This window comes from Nannobrachium achirus (assembly GCF_963921795.1).
Source record: "Nannobrachium achirus genome assembly, chromosome: 24".
In the NCBI taxonomy this organism is placed as follows: Eukaryota; Metazoa; Chordata; class Actinopteri; order Myctophiformes; family Myctophidae; genus Nannobrachium; species Nannobrachium achirus.
In genome coordinates, this window is record NC_137831.1 from 22,768,342 (window position 1) to 22,788,683 (window position 20,342).

A 20,342-nucleotide genomic window follows, 5' to 3' on the forward strand; every position below is an offset into this window, starting at 1 on the left:
CTCTGTTTTTTTCCCATGCATGAGGTGTGCAAGGTTTAATCATGGCTAAGTTGACGAAAATAAGGCTTCTAAAATGCTTGGTAGCCAATAGCTAACTTCAAGCTAACTTCATCCTCTTCCTGTACATGCACAAAGGAAAGTGTTCAGGCAAGTCATGGCTGCAGGGCTTCTGCATATACCAGCATATCTCTATGGGATTTTCTATGGCCACTGGGCGCCCTCTAGTGGTGAAAGGGTGGCATTAAATGAGTTAATTTACGAAGTCCAAATATGGAGCTACAAGGTTTCTGCCCAAGAGCAATGATTTGTGTATAATTTCCACATTTGCCAGGACAAAATCCCACCAGAGACTCATCTGAGGTGATTGGATTGTCTTTTCAAGTACTATAAATTGCAGACATACTGTACGTCAGTATTAATGCTAGCATAACCAGCGCGTCTTGGCTGCCACGCACGATTTAATCTAGCACGTCTCATTGATGCACTCACTGTGCCACATGTATGTGGGGGGGCGGAGGTCAAGATATTAACATCATGTCAGCTGCTGCCTGCGTGGCGCTCGCCAAAATGTGACCACATCGCGGCGGAGACGTCTATAATTTATTAGCAGGGAGACAACAAACCGCTCGCTGTGGATTGATGTTCTCTGATCATCAGCAGAGGTGTCAGTAATGTTTTATGAAGGCTGTAAAAAGAAAGGAAAAAGAAGAGAAACGTTGGAGAACGAGCATTTTAACTCCTTTTTTAACAAACAAACGAGATTAGATTAGATGTCCTTTATTATCCTCAAGGGGAAATCGTTTTGCTAAGACAAGGCAATAAATAAACACGCACTATACAGTTAAAACACCCAGCAACTGACAATAAAAAAACGTCTAAACGACAATGTAAAGGGGTGATTAAAAGGAAAGCAATGTCCTCTCCACACTGGTGGAATGTGCATAATGTGTTTGTGTACATGCTTTTGTTGTGTTTGCATCCTTGGCGGGTGTTAGCACATCGTACAGGCTTGTGCTTTCGTGCGAGTACTGTATGTACAGTATGTATATACTGTATCACTACCCTTCCCCTCCGCTGGTATGTATGTACTGATCCCAGTGGATCATTTCACGATACTTTAAAACCTCTGCGATACTGTGAGCATTTTTAGTTTTTCTTTTCTTTTTTATCACAATAAACAATTATGATTTTCGTCCCATTCATAGTTAGCACACCAAGTCCAGTTTGTCCAGGTGAGAGGGATCGGGGAATCTTATGTTTTTTGAGCGGTGCAAACCGCTCCTATAAGTGGCTGTGCGTGTGTCCGTAGCCTTTTTCCTCAGCGTTTCGCCGTAGTAAAATGTGTGCGCGTAGCATCATGTTTGTCTAGTGATGTCATATGTAGCCTTTTTCCTCAGCGTTTTGCCATAGCAAAACGTGTGTGTGTAGCATAGCCTGTACATCCTAGACTCAAATCCTAGTCTGAAGATGTTATGAAAGCACGACCACCGCTCACTTCACATTGGGTGTGATTTTTAAGTAGCCTAATGGCACAGGGGATGAAACTGCCACTGCCTTTTGTCTTCTTAAATAAAGGGGCAACATATTATATATTATACATTGAGGGCAGGACCTTGAGGGCAGGACCTTGAATCAGCTGCTGAGGTTAGGAGTTGAGTCTTTCGCCAAGAAAGCCATAGGGAGAAGCCAGTCCAACCCAGCGGAAGAGGACCTTAAACATAGATGATGATGATGATGATTCCTGCTTTCTTTGCCACCCTCTGGTCGTAGAGATGCTGAAGGGTAGAGCACTGCTCCCCACAGAGCTTGGACCCCAAGGTGGTCACCCCCTGCTTCTTAGCCTTCTTATGAGTGGTTGTTACGGGTCCATTTGGTTCCATTTGTCCATTCTCAGAGTTAAATTAAAGGGGCATCACACTACAGAATGAGTTTGTTTTCCCAATCTAGACTAGTAAGACACCCGAGGGTGGAATGCAACCTCAGGGTGACATGCAACCTCGCCCTAAAGGGCGAGGTCGCGCCAATTCTTGACCATCTGGCCAACCACAGCGTTTCTCTGACGATTCTAGTTGTCGTCATTCTGGGGGGAGTTTGTTCATGTTTTTGTGAGGGTATCAACCCTAGGAGACACGGGGAGAACACGCAAACTCCACACAGTAAGGCCCTATCGCTCACACCCTAGGTTGGGTTGGCGATAGGGCCTTTCTGTGTGGAGTTTGCCTAAACATGGAGATGTGGTACAGAAGGACTCATATATGGGCATAAAAAGTATGTCATGTGACATCACTTCCTGTACAGACAGTCAGACAGACAGCCATTGACTCCGACCTAACAATGGCTACTGTCTATGACGGTAGTTCCATATGACATATTGGACTAGACTATCTCCATATATAGTGTTATCCACATCTCCATGTTAGGACTCATATATGGGCATAAAAAGTATGTCATGTGACATCACTTCCTGTACAGACAGTCAGCCATTGACTCCGGATTAACAATGGCTACTGTCTATGACGGTAGTCCCATATGACATATTGGACTAGACTATCTCCATATATAGTGTTATCCACATCTCCATGTCATCGACATCACTTCCTGTACGTACAGACAGTCAGACAGACAGACAGACAGCCATTGACTCTGGCCTAACAATGGCTACTTTCTATGACGGTAGTCCCATATGACATGATGACTGGACTATCTCCATATATAGTGTTATCCACATTTCGTGTAGCCGCCCTGTACAGGAAGTGATGTCACAACTCGCTGACATCACACTGACATCTAAGAGGATACAGAAGGACATCTAAGAGGATACGGAAGGTCACTCAAGCGACACGGTTCTTCAGAGTATATGCGACCTTCGGTCGCAATCAGTGTTGGGCAATATTACTTAGGAGAGTAATCGTTACTTATTACTTATTACTCCTTGGAAAAAGTAATAATATTATATTACTTATTACTTGGAATCAAGAGTAATATGTAATATATTAAGTTATATTACTTTTTTTTCTTTTTTTTTTTTTTTTTACCTGCAAAATCTGTTTAGCCAGCTCCTTTTAGAACTGAATCCAATTTATTGGAACAATAAGAGTCTCTGGGATGCGATTAAAGAAATTATAATTGCAGGCTTTGTAATTAATTAATCTCAATTAATCACATTTTAATCACACATCAATATTTGACCTGGGAACAGTTAGAAACTTTTTTAATGGATTTTATCAATTAATAATTAAGACATATAATATATAACCCAACAAAACATTGCTTATTTTTTATTGCATTTAAAAATCTCAGCTCTGTTGAAGACCCCTGCCTATATTATCCTTAAATAATAGGCTACATATTTTCTTTTCTGCCTAAAAAGTGTAGGCTATTTTAGACGTGAGGTGCAGGGGCTCTGGGTGTTCCCACTAAGGAAAGTAGGCTTTCAACTCCCTAAAACCGTGACTCCGTGAGTAGTTTTACATTTTATAACAGACATGAGGCTTATTGGGCTCAGACAGTGGAGGCTACGCTAACTGGCTATTAGTGGCTAACAGCAGCAACTCAGTCCGCAGTGGTCCACCGTGGTCCCGCTGAGCTCCGCGGACGGTCCGCGGCGGACCCCCCGCGACGGACCCCTCCGCGGCGGACCCCCGTGGACCCCTCCGCGGCCGAGAGGAGTGCTTGTAGATTGTAAATGTCCCATCCATGTAAGCGCGTCGGCGTCGCACGCTGATGCTCGCTCTGTGACTGTGACAGGCAGCGCAGCGCTGACACTGCACTGGTCCATGCACTGGTCTCATGACATAAGCAACGTCATAACTGTGCGCACTGCGCAAATGACTGATCTACAAGCTACATCACATCTCTGTAGAAGTGTAGATGTATGTTGATGTCTTGTAGATCTGTTCTTTTTCTGCAATCGGCTAAAATGGCTAGTAACGGAGTAGCGAGGCTTTTATTTTGCGAAGTAAAGCGTTATATATTACCATTTTTTTTAGAGTAATACCTTATATTACTCGTTACTGGAAAAAGTAATAATATTACAGTAATATATTATTAGTAATTCGTTACTGCCCAACACTGGTCGCAATTAAAAAGTATAGAAAAACTAAAAACATGGCTAGGCTGCATAAGACTGACCTCATGGTACGCTGTAATGTAAGTAACACAGCTGCAGCTAATAGAATTAATGAGTGTATTGCATTTAGGTGTGCCAAATGTACAAGCTTTGACGATACTGTTGAGTAGTATCTATGCATGCTCATTGGCACGCCCATGGCTCTGCAGGGCACACCTAAATCTAACACACTCATTAATTCCATTAGCTGCAACTAATTCTCCTCGCCAAGAAATAGCGGATCTACAAGCTCTGGAGGTACTGAGGTCGCTAGACACAAGCCCACTCCTCGTATTGTACAGTATTTGGAAGAGATAATCCAGCGTCTGAGGTGAGAACATGGAGACTATTTAACATAACTACATGTCATTCTATAGGATGAAGGGAAGCGTGTGCATGTTGTGCTCCAGTCTCAACACGTACTGGATGAGCGACACACGCAATTGATTTGACCTACTTTTTGCACGCTATATTATGCTTGATTGAATTCATTATTGGAAGCCGGTGTGATAAGATTCCATAATAAATGAACAGTACAAGCATTTTAAATGGCTTTTATATACTCAGTGAAATGATCCCTAGTGGTGGTAGAAGCTACAGAGCAAATAGTAGAGTCCAGCTTGTCAGGCAACCATTTATTTGTCTATCGTCCGTCCGTCCGTCCGTCCGTCCGTCCGTCCGTCCGTCCGTCCGTCCGTCCATCCATCCATCCAGGGGTGTCGCACCAAATTCTGGGCCCTGGGTGCTTTAACTATTGAAAAACAGCAGATATACAAGCTCAGTGAGCGAGCTTGTAGATCTGCTATTTTTGAAAAATGTGTCCAAGCCTTTGAATATTTAAAATCCTTCTAAGGTTTTTTTTTTTTTTGAAAAACCTATGTTTCAATGTCAGTGGTGCTCAAACCTTTTCACGTGAAGGACCCCCAAAATTATATGTATTTGGCCACGGACCCCCCCATCTCAAAATATTTAGTTCCAGTGACCCCCTCAGAAGCAAAATTTGAGTTACAAATGTTTGCTTAAAAAAACAATATATTCAAAGATTTGCACAGATTTTCAAGACTTTTTAAAAATAGCAGATCTACAAGCTCGGTGCCGTGCTGTGAGCTTGTAGATCTTCTATTTTTTCAATAGCTAAAGTATGAAATAATCAAGGCCCCCTCCGCCTTGGGCCCTATAGTAACTCAATCCCACGCCCCTGCATCCATCCATCCCTCCATCCATCCCTCCCTCGCTCCCGGTACGGGTGTCAAATTCCTCCTCTACTCTCCCTGAAACTGAGAGAGAAACAACAACCGGTCCCCGGGTTCTTTTGGCGGACCGGGGGCCGGCCGGCCAATCAAATCCCCCGGAGGCAGGGATGCCTGACTCTGTTGCCTAGCAACCCCCGCGTGATGGAGTGTATGTGTGTGTGTGTGTGTGTGTGTGTGTGTGTGTGTGTGTGTGCGCGTGTGCGTGTGTGTGGGTAGTATAGGTGGTGGAGGGTGAAACATGAGGAGGCAGTAGTAGTAGCAGAGTCTGTGCAGCTGGCTGAGTCTGGCAACAACGGCACACACACACACACACACACACACACACACACACACACACACACACACACACACACACACACACACACACACACACACACACACACACACACACACACACACACACACACACACACACACACACACACACACACACACAGCCCATGCCACCGGCCAATTACCTCGCGCGCTGGCAGAGCACGGAGGCAGTTGCCTAGCAACGGTAACCGTAGCGCTGTACGGGGCAAGGAGGGGGGGGGGGGGGGTAGTGGGTAGTGGTAGTGGTGGTGGTGCTGGTGGTGGAGGTGTGTGTGTGTGTGTGTGTGTGTGTGTGTGTGTGTGTGTGTGTGTGTGTGTGTGTGTGTGTGTGTGTTTGTTGTGCTACGATACCTGTGTGGGCCAAACGTCCCCGCTAGTATAGTAGAATTTGAGAAATATATCGTCGTTGTCGGGGTGGAAACCTTGTATGTCCAAAACCGTTTGTTTTGTATTTATCATTTTAAGAATGAATTAAACTAGTGAAAACAGCCGATCTACAAGTGCACAACGCCTCGCGCCGCGAGGCGTTGTGTGCTTGTAGATCGGCTGTTTTCACTACTTTTGTGCAACGGCCTTGTACGGCGAAGCAGGGCTTTACTTTGCGAAAAAAAATTACAAATTTGAAACTTGGAGGTACAAGGTTTCTGCCCGACAGTGACGATAGACACTGTGAGGACCGTTTTTTCTGGCTTTATTCCTCACAAGAGAGATGGTCGTCTTAATGGTGAAAATGACGTGGGGAGTTTAGACTTCAGGTTGAAGTTGGGGCATTTAGAGGTTAGGTTTTAGGGGTTAGAGGGGCTAGAGTTATGCCCGATTCATACTTTGTTGTACAAAAAAAAAAAGCTGATCTGCAAGCCCACAACGCATCACTCAGCGACACGTTGTGGGCTTGCAGATCAGCTTTAAAAAATATATATAAACCGTAAAAAAAAAAAACGGCAATGGTATTGTAATAGAAACGCGTATGTGTGTGTGTGTGTGTGTGTGTGTGTGTGTGTGTGTGTGTGTGTGTGTGTGTGTGCTTGCGTGCGTGCGTGCGTGTGTGCGTGTGTATAGAGACCGGAGCCTGCAGCAGTACATAACCACTCGGCTACCGACTCCTCCAGTGATACGCTAGACCCCACGTTGCCTAGCAACAAACTCCCCCTCCCACCCACCCACCCTCTCCCTCCTGGAGGAGCGCTAGCTAGCACGTACGGCAGGCACGTGCACACATAGACATCAAAGGGGGCTTGAGCCCCTGCCCTTTTACCTGTCGGTAAAAAGTGCCCTCTCAAGACCATGAATGCAGTTTTTACTATGGTGAAAGAAATGCACATGCCTTCATTCCATGCCATACCTGAAGGCAGCATTCAAGAGAATTACCTCGTCCAAACTCTCATGAACTTGAATGCAGCATCTTATGTTGGAAGAATTGCCCTCTCTGTGTGGAAATCCATGCTGCTACGCCACATCTCCAGTATTCACATGATTATACATTGTTTAATGTGGTTTCAAGTACCAAAAATAGCCGACCTCCAAGCTCACAACGCGTCGCGCTGCGACGCGTTGTGAGCTTGGAGGTCGGCTATTTTCGATATTTCCACCAAAAGGCCCTTTTAGAAATGTCAGCCCCTGCCTCTCTAACATTCTCTGCACGTCCCTGACGTACGGCACGTCAGTGATTCTCAACCCTTTTTCCATTTCAAGGACCCAGCAGTTTCATTATGCATTTGCTCACGTACAGCACTGTACACCTCTGTTTGATATCATGTCTTTTTCTCTTCTCTGGGAGTCTGCGATCTACACTGTAAAGCAGTGGTCCTCGTTTTTGTGTCAAGGACCCCCAAAAATGTATGTATTTTGACGCAGACCCTCCCCCCATCCAAAAAGTTGTTGTCCCAGGGAACCCCAGAAGAGAAAGTAAAACGCTAGGCTATTCAAAATCTTTGAATAGCCAACAAATAGATCAATAAAGTGGTTAAACCGATTGTGACGCTGTACTAACTCATTTTGCTGGGTCATTGCGTATTTAATGGAATTTTTCATATAGATTCTTGTAAACCGTGTTTTTTTCTGTTCTATGGACCCAGTAAAAAAAAACAGTTTACATTTTTTTTCTCATCCTGGCATTATTTTGGCAAGCTGCTGAAAGTTTGTGTCTCATTCACTTACTATACACTATAATAAAAGAAAGAAAAAAAATACCCCCAAAAAAATCTGCTTTAAGTAGCATGTGAGGGGTCAAACTAGGGGTTTTTAAGTATTCTGAATCCAATGCAAGCATTTGTTTTGCATGAAAAACATTCCTTGGGCTAAAAACAGACCCCACAAAACTGTGAAAAGTGATGACTAATCACTAAACCATAGTTTTGTCGGGCCGTTTTTAGCCCAATGAATGTTTTTTTTTTTGTATCCTACTAGGTCCATAGAACAGAAAAAACACGGTTTACAAGAAAAGAAAAATTCCCATAACTTCTTTTTGCTACATAACTACATGGGGCCAAATGAATCTTTTCACCATGCAACAACCATTTCTGTTGTGAGGAGGACCAGGAAAATTGTCCTCACAATAAATGTAGAAAATACTACAATACTCATGCAACTCTGGTAAACATTTGGCTCTCACAAATATAATACTGCGTGTGCACACACATGCACGCACGCATGCACGCAAACACAAACACACACACACACGCACGCACGCACGCACGCACGCACGCACGCACGCACGCACGCACGCACGCACGCACGCACGCACGCACGCACGCACGCACGCACGCACGCACGCACGCACGCACGCACGCACGCACGCACGCACACACACACACACACACACACACACACACACACACACACACACACACACACACACACACACACACACACACACACACACACACACACACACACACACACACACACACACACACACACACACACACACACACACACACACACACACACACACACACACACACACACACACACACACACACACACACACACACACACACACACACACACACACACACCAGCAGCAGCGGCAGCCTCTGTGGAGCCAGTGTGTTGTAGTTAATTGCATTGCAGCCATTAGCAGGGGCTGGAGCAGTGCGCCCTGGGTCTCTGAGGCCATTAGAGAACTCTTTATGGGAACCTCCCTGACCAAACGCCAAGACCATGTCCACTTACTGCTGAGACCGACCCACGGATCATACTTTTACTCAGCGGTGTAAAGCAGTGGTTCTCAAACCTTTTCAGGCCGCGAACCCCAAAATAATAATATTTTAACTGGGGACCCCCCCCCCCCCCACCCTGACGAACACTAAAGCCTCGAACAGAGTCGGGTCCGCGGTGGAAGGCTATCCACCGCGGTGTAGTGCGGTGTAGTCTTTTTGAGTCATAAAACTACAACGTTAACGCTCAAAAAGACTACACCGCACTACACCGCAGTGGATAGCCTTCCACCGCGGACCGACTCTGTTCGAGGCTTAAGAGTTGAGGAATTACATTTTCTATAACGTGGTTCTATAGTGAAAATAGCCGATCTACATGCTCACAACGCCTCGCAACGCGAGGCGTTGTGAGCATGTAGATCGGCTATTTTCACAATTTCTGACTCTAATATTTGACAATTTGGCCAATGTTTAATTTGTCATTTTAGAGGTATTAAAAAGTCCTTCAATTGTCACTTTAGAAATTCGCAGATACCCTCGTCTATACACTTAAACTTTGTTGGTTTATTTACTGTTGAGTGAGAAAATAATGTTGCACATTAAGCTAAGGGTCCCGAGACTCCAAACCCACAGGTAGAGTACCACTGGTGTAAAGTACATTTACTTACTGTGAGTACCATACTTAACTCATTCTGTGCCAGCGCCCTCTAGGGGCCAAGGAATGCCAGGGTATCTCTCATAGGCGAGCGCTTTAGCTTCCAGGACCTCACCTTCCAGGACCTCACGTGCTCACGTTCATGCACGTCATGGAAATGTCCCGGATGATAATGCTAACAGAATGGCTATTCCCATTTTGTCATCTAAAAGATCATTTTTGGGCGATTTCGCCGTAAATAAACCTCGCGCCGCTTCCCTAAAGACACAATCCAGAGATATAAGCCTTCAAAGATGTGGTCTTTCATTGGATTAGGTGGAGATTGGCGATTTCGTTCGCAAATTACGGCCGGCCGGGAGGTTGCTAGCTTTCGGCTAGTAGCTAGAAAAATCAGGCCAGGCTTCAGAAGGCCTCTTATCATTTTATTCATTTAATTAAAAAAAGCCGGACTACTTCGGGATCGGCACACTCGTGTACTCATCGGAAGCGGCGCCAAACATTGGGTGAACATTGGGGAGCTCAAAAATGTATTTTAAACCATTTTTAATGGAATATATCGTCGGACAGAGTAGAATGGCTAACTGGCTAGCGGCTAGCGAGCCAGGACCACCCACGACTCTACAAGCAGCTCGGGGTAAGTGAATTAATACAAAAAAAATTGTATTGGATTGAAATAAAGCCGAACTAGTTCGGGATCGGCACAGAATGAGTTAAGCACAATTCTGAGGTATTTGTACTTTACTTGATAATTTCCAATTTCCAATACTTTTACTTCTACTCCACTACATCTCGGATCCAAATTCCATATTGTATTGTACTTTTAACTCCACTGCATTTATTTGAAAACTTTAGCACTAGTTCATTTGTAGATTGATTATTATTACAAAACATACATTAACCACTACCCTATATATATTTTGGCCATTTGAAAATAATAGCCGCTCTACAAGCTCACAATGCGTCGCGATGTGACGCATTGTGAGCTTGTAGATCGACTATTTTCAAGAAGCCAAAATGCACAGTATAAATGGGCTGAAGTGATTAATGTGTTTTGTAAGGATATAGCAACTAAAACGTTTTCAAATAATTGTATCAACCCTTGACCCTCAATTTACCTCCATTGATTCTCACCCAAATGCATTTGGGTCCCCATCCAGAATCAATGGGGGTAAATTTACTACAATCTTTTTTTTTTTCGTCTTAGGAATGCAACGAATGCAAAAACATATTATTGAACTCAAGTCTCCATGGCGTGGCAAATCAATAGAAAAAAAGTCATTTTGGGGGTGAGCTACTCCTCTAAGTATTTGAGTAAACGTACTTAATAACTTTCCACCACTGAGCTGGAGAGAGACGGTGAGAGACAAGGGTGCAGATTGATAGAGAGAGAAAGAATGAGAGAGAGAGGGGTGGAGGGGGGGCACAGGGGCCACCAAATTGATAGAGAGACGAACGAGGCAAGAGGGGAGGCAGATTGATAGAGAAGGAACGGTACAGAGAGATGAGAGACAGTGGGAGATGGGTTAGAGAGAGAGAGAGAGAGAGAGAGAGAGAGAGAGAGAGAGAGAGAGAGAGAGAGAGAGAGAGAGAGAGAGAGAGAGAGCAAATGACACTGGAACAGGGACAGAGAAAGAGCGGGAGATCAGGAGAAGCCGGTGAGAAATTGAGACGGAAAAAAACGGGAGCTTGAGTGATGGAAGAGTTGGAGGAGAACTCAATGAGTCCGAGAAGCAGACTGTATAGGAGTGGTGTCCGGGAGAGGAGAGAGAGAGAGAGGGAGGGGGAGAGAGAGAGAGAGAGAGAGAGAGAGAGAGAGAGAGAGGGGGACGAGAGAGGCTCACAGGCTTACAGCAGACCTCATGTTTTAAAGACTGGAATCCTATATACTTCATTGACCGGCCATGCCTTAGTAGCCTTTAGGGTTTAAGGCCGGGATTCCCGGGATGAGTGGAGGTATTTTCCATCGCGGGAAATGAGCCGTCTCCCGTTATCCCGTTATATATATATATTTTTGTTTTCTTGTTAGAAATTACTACTAATTACTAACGCCTGGTAACAGCTGAGGAGGCAATTCCAAACGTGCAAGCATGGCGTTAGTTCCGACCGTCTAGAAAAGGTAATTGATCGGTTGAAAGAAACTTTTTGAGCATGTTTGTTTGTTTCGCCAGCACAGCCACCCTGCCCCCGTGTCTGTCTGTAACTGCGCGTTCATGTATGCAGTAGAAGCGAACGCGCATTCTGTAATGAATGGCAATGTCCACACAAGAGATATAATCCAATAGAAGTAGGCTTTACTTAAACGTTAAGCAGAGCACGAGTAACAACAACAGTGGAGTGTGTATACAGACTACCGAGCATAGAGCTATAATAATAAGCTACCGAGTGGCGCCGAGTACAGCATTGATAGGAGTACAACATACGTCCTCACGTAAACACTATGAAACGGACCTGCTTTGCGGCAGTGTCGTGATGTTCTTAAAGGCACACTCACCATATATCTTTATATAGAACACTAACATTATATAGCATATATGACACATTCACGTTCAATGTAGTTGCATTCAACAGCGCAAATTGTTGATGTGAGGTTTAAGAATAAAGAGAAGCAAGTTCTTATTGTCACTACTCTACAGGGACAAGAAGCAAAATGCAATGTTGTGATTGAGGTGATAATAAAAATAAGAAAAACTAAGATAAGGTAAGATGATGATGATGATAATAATAACAATAATAAAAAATAAAATAAAAAAACGTCAACAGTATAGCCATAGAATAGCTGTATAAAGAATGTGTTCTATTGCAGACACTTGTAGGTATATAAAATAGCAGCCATAGTAACAGTAATAGTAGTTCCATCAACTACAGTAAGCCCACTACTTGACAATGGCTGAACCACTGTCTTTAGACGGCCTTAATAACCTATTGTGGTGTGTAAAATAGCCTATAGAAAAAAAGTTAATAACTGTTGCAACTTGCAACAGTACAAATCACGGATACAAGGTCAACTAAAAGGATTTCCTATAGTAATCTTTTTGGCTTATTTACACAGGAACCACTTGTGTATCTCATATAACATTGAAAGACAGATGGACAGTGCTATGCATAGGATATTAACAGTTCAAGAAAAAGCTCAATAAAGTTCATTCAATGTTGACAAATGTGTCATATTTTTTCTGAATATGGTAGGCCTATATAGGCCTCAATGTTTGATTTTACATGTTTATATTTCATCCAAATAAAACGTTTTAAACAATTCAATATCAATTATATTGAAAAAAACAAGTATCTACGTATAAATGCATTTCAGTGGGCACATTTTTTATTATTATTATTATTTCTTTTTTTAAAGGGAATTCCCGGGAATCCCGGGAAAAGGCCATAAAATTCCCGGGAATTAAAATTAGATAATTCCCGGAAAATCTTAAACCCTAGTAGCCTTACCCCTTATCACTTAACTTTTTTGTATGTTTTTTTTTTACTATTTTTTAATGTTTCAAATAGCTGATCTACAAGCACACGTGTCGATGCTGATCCGCTATTTGAAGTATTTAAAAATGTTTGTCAAAATAGTAAAAAAAAGGGCAAAGAAGTTTAGGGATAAGGCGTAAGGCATGGACGAAAATATTCTTCCCCAAAAATAGCAGATCTACAAGCTTATAACACGCCTGTGTTTGGTACTTTCGCAGAACGTTCACCTATTTTCACCAAAAGGCTCATAAGCATCGAACAAGGGAGGCTTAGGGTTCGAGTGGTTAATCGTTCAGCCACTTGGCCAGCGTAATCTACGGCAGGAGGAGTGGTGCCCGGGAAAGGAGATAGAGAGAGAGAGAGACAGAGAGAGAGAGAGAGAGAGAGAGAGAGAGAGAGAGAGAGAGAGAGAGAGAGAGAGAGAGAAGAGAGAGAGAAAGACAGACAGACATATGTTCGGGATTTGTAGGGCGCTCGCATCCAGTTATTACACTGGCCTGGGCGCAGTTGGAAGAAAGGGAAAAGAGGAAAAAAAAACATAGGACAAGACAGACAAGACAAGACAGACAGACAGACACACACACGGGCAGTTGTGGAAAAAGTACTCAAATTTTTTTACTGTAAAAGTATCAAAACTGCAATGTAGAATACCTGAAGTACGGAATTCAAAATGTACTTGAGTAAAAGAATAAAGGTATTGGTATCAATAAGTACTTAAAGTACCGAAAGTAAAAGTACAAAATGTTTGAAAATAGCCATGGCATAAAATAAGGCTTAAGTGGTTTATGCATGTTTTATAATAATATAATTTATATCTGCAAAGTAACTAGCAACTAAAGTAAAAAAAAAAAAAAAAAGAATTAATGGAGTAAAAGTACAATATTTGGATCTGAGATGTATAGTGGAGTAGAAGTAAAAGCACAGGGAATACTCAAGTAAAGGACAAATACCTCAAAATTGGGTAAGGGTACAGTCCTTGAGTAAACGTACTTAGTTACTTTACACCACTGCGCGCAGGCTTACAGCCACTTGGCCCAGCAATCTAATTGTTCCCTTCCTTATCTGACATAAGCCTATTCTGCGGGACCCCAGTCATTCTCACTCTGCACTGTCTAATTCCAGATTACATCGTGGGCCCCTTTTTCCCGGCGGTTAATTTATGGAAATAACAACCATAAGAAAAAAAAAAAGAGGATTTGGGTAATGACATCTTTAAACTGGTCGGGATAATAGCTGGCTAGAGAACAGGGAGGGGTGTGAGGGAGGGAGGGAGGGAGGGAGGGGGCCTGGGGCAAACACCATCTCCTTCTGAAGAAGTGGGTCTTTTTGCTTTTTCTTTTCCTTCTATTGACAACTATGGTACGATACTTTTACTCCACTACATCGCAGCACTAGCTCAGTGGCCTTGTGGTTAGAGTGTCTGCCCGCAGGGCGCTTTTCGACCGGCAAAGAACCGGTTCTGGTTCTTTCTCCCGCCTATGGGATGAACCAGAGGTGAGCTTTTCCACTGAGAACCGAGTTGGTCCCGAACCGTAAAAGTTGGTTCGGAAACGCGAACCACAAAATCCTTGGTTCCTCTGGTTCAATCATGGTTCAATCTGGTGGAAACGCAAGCCGGTTCGCGGCCGGTTCGCAAAGAACAAATCAAGGGTCCAAGAAAGTTGAACGGCACTGGTTCTTGAACCAAGGTTCTTTTGGTGTGGAAAAGGCCCCTCAGTGCCCTGAGACTGGGATGTTGGGGTTTGAACCCCATTCTGGTCATACTAAAGACTCTGAGAAATGGCCTCCCTGCTTGGCATTCAGCATCAAGGGTTGGACTGGGGTTATTCCCTGTGACATACTAGTGTCATGTCCAGGGGGTGTACATCATACATCAAGCTGCCTCATGCTACAGAATCAAGAGATAGGCTCCGGCCTCATGGCTCGGCAAGGTTTACTTACTTACATCTCAGCAGCAAATATTATTTTCCTCCTCTACAATTATTTTAAAACTTCAGTTACTAGTTTGTTTGTAGATTTTGATCATTATTACAAACATACCCTATACATACATTTCAGCCATTTGAAAATACCTACAAGCTCACAGCGCATTGTGAGATTGTAGATCAGCTATTTTGAAAAGATCTTTATAAATGTTATTCATTTGAAAACTTTCTGACATAATGGGTACTTTCTATAGATTATATTTTGATACCGATACTTTTATGTTTCAACCGTTTCCTTCTTTCTTTTACATCATGTTTCAAGCCTGTGTTGTTCTTTCCTTTATTGTTTAATATAATTTACCTTTACTTGTTACACCTTGGTCTAACAGCAGTGTTAACTCATTTAGTGCCAAACGACTTTCAGATCAACTATCTCACTATGGACTTCCCTGCCAAACGACTTAAATCGACTTTAACTTAGAAAAAAAAAGAAAAAAAAAAAAAACATTAAATCTAGTAAACATGATTTCAATCACGATTTTGCATGTTCCACCCCCCATACAACCCCATCTTTCATACAGGGCAGCCATCTTTGCTTACATAACATGTAAAACATAATGGCTATTTTCTCAAGAATGCCTGAACGGATTTCCAATCTGATTTTTTTGTTTGAAAGCTGTGAACAGCCTGCACAAACATGGTGCATGATCTGTGCATGGGCGTGCATGATCTGTGCACTATAAATTACATGGAAGTCTATGGAGATTTATGGCAATATGAGCCAAAAAGCCCATATTTAATTGGCAGGAAGTGTGATTTCGTCTGGAAAAAAATACCCTTTTCCTTTTTGCTGTTGGTAATCATGGCTGCCAGTTCCCACCTGACATCATGCCAGAGTTTCGACTGCTCCAGAGCAAAATATACGCCCATAAATATATATGTCACTATGACTCAGACATAAATAAACCCGATATACCCATTTATATACTGTAGGTCAGGTGCATACAGCATATGGGACCGACAGTCTGTAACCCAGCTTGTGCATCGTGCAAGGACTCGAGTTGTTCGGATACACCAAATTGTACGATAACACCCTGTCATTGTACCAGGTGACCAGTGGTCCGGGGACCACCAGTGGTCCGGGGACCACCAGTGGTCCGGGGACCACCAGTGGTCCGGGGACCACCAGTGGTCCTGGTCCTTGAGGGGGTTCCAGGTGGTCCCCAGCTAAATGATGGAGAGTTGGCAACCAAATGGACCCTTATAGAGCTTTAACTCCGTAAAATTAAACCAAATGGATCCATTTCCTTTTACGTTCTCAAGAGTTAAATTATTGTTAAACACCTGCATTACTTAATTTACACAATTAGAGAATGTATGAGATTATTGTTATTTTGATCAACGTTGGCCTCAGGGCCGGATCTAGCCTTTAGCACTAGGTGGGGCAGGAAGAAATGATAGGGGAGTCACCTCCAGCCCATGCTGCGAAAAAAATGGGGGGTAAAACCCCTAAAACACCCGAAATGCATAGAAAATGCATTTTGGCACACTTATACCTATAACACACAATACAACAGGTCTTACACCTATCTATCTCTCTCTCAATATCTTATCAGTTTATCTATCCATCTACCTAGTTGTAAAATAACATTTCAAATAGTTTAATATTTTTGAAATATTACATTTTTGAGTGCCATCATGTTTGGTGGGGCAGACAGGGCATTTAGGGGGGCATTGCCCCCCCTTGCCTATGCCTTGATCCGGGCCCTGGTTGGCCTGTTGGCCTCTCCTATGGTACCAACATCAATATAGCATGGAATTGTGGACAAAATCCTTAACGATAACAAAATATTCAAAACGTTGGGTCTGAGAGGATAAATTCCAAATCTCATCAAATGGTGGTCCGTGGCTCAAATGCTGAATAAATAATGGTCCTTGACATGAAAAAGGTTGAAAACCACTGATCCAGACTATAGGACCGCCACTTAGATCCCACAAGTACCACAACCTTGTTGTCCAACTACAGAAACTGTGGCCAGAATCCTAATAAACAGTGTACATTTGGGAAGAGAGAAGAATGGGCTTCCTGGCTCCCTGCAGATGAGTTGGTCAACCCACTGAGGAGGGAAATGGATGAGGGCGTGACTGGTGGACAGAGCTGTGTTCATTTTATAGGAGGATGGACAGAGCAAAGCCACTGCCGGGTGTCAGCTGAGCGATTACACAGACCTTGCAGCTCCATTTTTACACTCCCCGATGTTTAGATCACAGCGTACTTCTCTGTACCCTCTGCACTGAAATGGTCTGCAGTCCTACAATGTGTACATTGTTGTGGATTAAAGCAGCATACGTTGGCTACAGTACATGCAGTCATAGACTATGGCAGTAAGGGAAAGTTAGCCGAGTGCTGGACCAATCTGGGAACTAAATCATTACCAATAGCTTTCTTCACAAAAGTGTTCATAAAGGTGTCTACTATCACCTCTGAACTTTTTCAATCACAACTCTCTTGAGAAACTTTGTGGGAGCCAATCAAAGTTGGGGGTATCCCGAGGGCCTGGGATTAAAGGGGAAACAAATGGCCAATATGAGTGTATGAGATGTGTAATATAATATTGGCAATAAAAAAAGGTTGGAGTAGGGTTTGAATTCTTGAAAACTATTCAAGATCAGGTGGGTAAGCACACATCATGACACACAGGATAACATGATACAATCTGACAAGGAACACTCAAACACAGGGTTTAAAACATAGGGACTCACACAGGACACAGGTGAACTCGAATGACATGATTGGCTAAGCCTTAGCCAATTAGGCCTATTTCATGGCCAAGGAGTAATTTTTACTGATAACTAATGGTTGGAATGGATTCAGCAGCCCCAAAAATGCCCTAATTACACACCTCATACGATATTAGCAATTATTTATATTTTTCCCTCTTTAATCGCAGGCCCTCAGGATACTAACGTGGTATACTATAAGATCCTGTTGATCACAATGGAAACTAATTTTTCAAGGTTTTTAAGATTTTCTGGTATTTTATTATGAATTTATATTGTCATTAAAATCCTAAGTGTTTTGGCAATCATTTGGGGGCCAACTTGCAATATGCTCACAGCCCCCGAGCCCCCCACACGTTAGTAAATCGCTGGACTGTGGAATGACGGTGACGCGGCCGACACACGTCACATCAGCGCCATAGCGTCTCCCGTCCCGCTGCGTTGAAACATTGTGCCTGTCAGCCTAGACTTATGGAAGGCGCGCGGAATGGGAGGGCCTAAAATAAACCATGGGAATGGCGGTCTATCCAGGTCAGGCCATTCATCACCGTGCAGTTACTCAGACTGGGGGGTTGGGGGGGTAGAGGTGTGTGTGTGTGTGGGGGGGGGGGACAGTCCACTGACAGGGGTCTGAGTGGTCCTGGGATTGAGATCGAAGAGAGAGAGAGTTATGACACCCCTCACTGCCCCTCCTCCCGGCCCTGCCTGAGAGGGACCTTGAGCAGGGAAGAGAGGACCATCAGCCCGGGGCAAACCCGTTCCATGGACCATGAGCTGTCCTCAGTTCAGGGGACGAGGACAGGCCAGGTGAATCTGTACTGTGAAACGGTTCACTCCAACAACACGTTTTGTATGATACATATAACATTGATATAAAAAATATCAGAATATGTAAAAGAATGCCATGGTAGTTCTTCGTTAAATTAAATTAGCTTCAATAGTGATACAGATTAATACGAACTTAAAGTATACCAGTAAGACTCCCTAATCGGGAGATAACTTTAGAAGGCAGTCGTAGCCAATCAGAAGGGAATATGGGAAATGGGACAGATCCATGTTGATGACGTGACGGTACTGTGTACCGCTTTGTGTGATTTTAGGCCAAAATCTGTAGGAGCGAGCAATGTCCAAAAATGTGTTTGAGAAAATCGGCCTGATGGTGGCGCTAAATGCGACAGATCCATGTTGATGACATGACTCTAGACATACAATGTACCGCTTTGCATGATTTTAGGGCAACATTTGTAGGAGCAGTGTCCAAAAATTTGTTTTGCAAGAATCAGCCTCATGGTGGCCTCAAGAGGGCCATGTGAGAAATCAGCCAAGGAGTGTGTGTGCAAAGTTTGGCATAGATAGGGGCAACGGTGGCGGAGATATGAGAAGGGCAGAAGTGTGACGTGACGTGACTGACAGCCGGTGGAGGTTTTGATAGTAACTGCGACCTGACGGTCGCAACTATGTTGGTTCCATTTATCTAAACTGAAACACAGTAGATTAATTGATCATTAAAATAAACATGCTCTGAAACACATGTGGCCCACCCCAACCACAGATGGAAGCATTAAAAATAAGTCTTTCAGATTTCCACTTACTGAAAACGAGTCTGAAGCAGTTAAGTGCATTAACGCTGTTACGTCACAAATGTCCGAGCCTCACTAAATGCAGCCTTATGCATAGCGGACATATGCAGGTACAGTGAGAGAGACAAAACAAGCGCACCCCCATAACCCGACACCATCATGCATTATCACCATGCATCGCATCAATGAGGCGCTATTATGGATCCCACCGCAGTTCTAGGCAAACCCCGCTGTGATCGGCCAGAAATCGCTTTGATTTACAGTTTTTGTTTAACCTCAGTAAAACTATGCCTGCCAGGGAGCCAATCAAGACACAGGTGAGGCAGATCTATCCGATAACACTGGTGGAATTGATAAACACGCGTCAATGAGTTACTTGTGGCTTGTGGAAGTGACTGCCTTGTTGGTTTCGTCTGTGCGTTTGGTGCATAATCTCTTTGATTACCTCTTGTTCTGGTGGATCAAACCTATGCATAATGCATAGGATATGGAATACTAAATGGGGGTAAAAGATTGAGCAAAGAAAAAGGTAATATAAACCTTAGGGACGTTAGTGATGTTTTCAGAGTGAGAAAAATACTTGTCATGTACATGTATTGATCAGAGATCGATTCTTCAGAGGATTTAAACCTTGCGTTGGATGTGTGGAATGGGACTTGCTGTGCCAAAACAGATTTCTGGGGCGGGTTTGAGTTTGAACGAAACTAAACCTGACAAAGTTTTGGGGCTTTAAGCAAACGCACAGTGACATGCCTCTACAGTGGTTCATTATGAATGCTCTGAATGCTTTTCAGCCGCAGCGCGCTCAGCCCTAAATTAGTTTTCAGCAAACGTGAGACTAATTTCAGCAGAGCGGGTCACAGGGTGGAAAATAGATAAAGGTATTATCTGCATTGTTTCGGGGGCTTATTTTTCATTGTCGGCTTCATAATAAAAGTGTACATGTGCCTAGAGTGTGAAACAGAGTTCTTTTGAGCAGTGCTACCCGCTCCTACGTCTGGCTTTGCGTGTCCCTATTGTCCGTAGTACGAGACTAACATCACACAAGACTAACGTCATAGAAAGACACCACCACAGCTGACAGAACGGCCCATACAAG

General features: G+C 43.5%; 1 protein-coding gene across 1 annotated transcript in view; it reads right to left on the reverse strand.

The window, feature by feature from the left end:
* Positions 1-20,342, reverse strand: part of LOC308280396 (Krueppel-like factor 7) — a gene marked incomplete at its 3' end in the record, with an annotated part of 121,649 nt that overhangs the window by 26,255 nt on the left and 75,052 nt on the right. The window lies entirely within an intron of this gene.